Source organism: Fonticula alba (assembly GCF_000388065.1).
Source record: "Fonticula alba strain ATCC 38817 unplaced genomic scaffold supercont2.3, whole genome shotgun sequence".
In the NCBI taxonomy this organism is placed as follows: domain Eukaryota; order Rotosphaerida; family Fonticulaceae; genus Fonticula; species Fonticula alba.
The window spans coordinates 3,605,950-3,606,683 of record NW_009242973.1 but is presented as its reverse complement, the minus strand read 5'-3'; positions in this window follow the sequence as shown (position 1 = coordinate 3,606,683).

Genomic DNA, 734 nt, shown 5'->3' with positions numbered 1-734 from the left:
GTCCCGCGGAAACGCGCCTGTCCAACAACACTCGCCGCGATCGCAAGATACGCACCCGCCCTACGTTGGCACTCATGATGCGACGCCCTGCAAAGCATCGCGGCCCGGGCCGCCTTCCCGCGAGATGATTCTGCTTTCGCAGCGCGGCCACATTCCCCAGACAGTGAGGTACACAATGTTCTGTCTTTTTGCATTCTTTTTTATTTCCCAAATACGGCTCCTTCTCACATTTCCCCCCCCCCCCCGCGCATGATGGTTCCATGCCTCCTGGGACCATCATGCACATTTTCCCAGATCCAAGAGTGGCAGGGATCCATGCCGCAATCCGTGCCGTGGGTCTTCCCCCCTGGACCAGCTGCCTGCGCATACCGGCGCCCTTGTGTCCCACGCCGCCCCAGGCACATCCCATGGACCGTCTTCCTTTTCCTTCCCGCGCGTCCGCCGTCGGAGCGGCCCCGCTCCTCTCAGAAGGAAGCGCCCTGCACCGATCGCCCATGTGCCCAGCAACCATGCCCTCCCTGGGGCCCGGCCATGATCCTCGTCCCGCCAGCCGGATCTGCCCCGCGGATGCGAGATCGTGGCACCGGATGGACCGACCACACCTCCTGCCGGTGGTGGTGTGCCAGCGCCATCTACCAGCCGGGACCCGTGTATCGACCGTCCCCCCCGGCTGACCGATCAAAGCAACCCATATCGAACGCCCTGTCCCTCCGCCCTTCCGCGCCCCCCCCCCC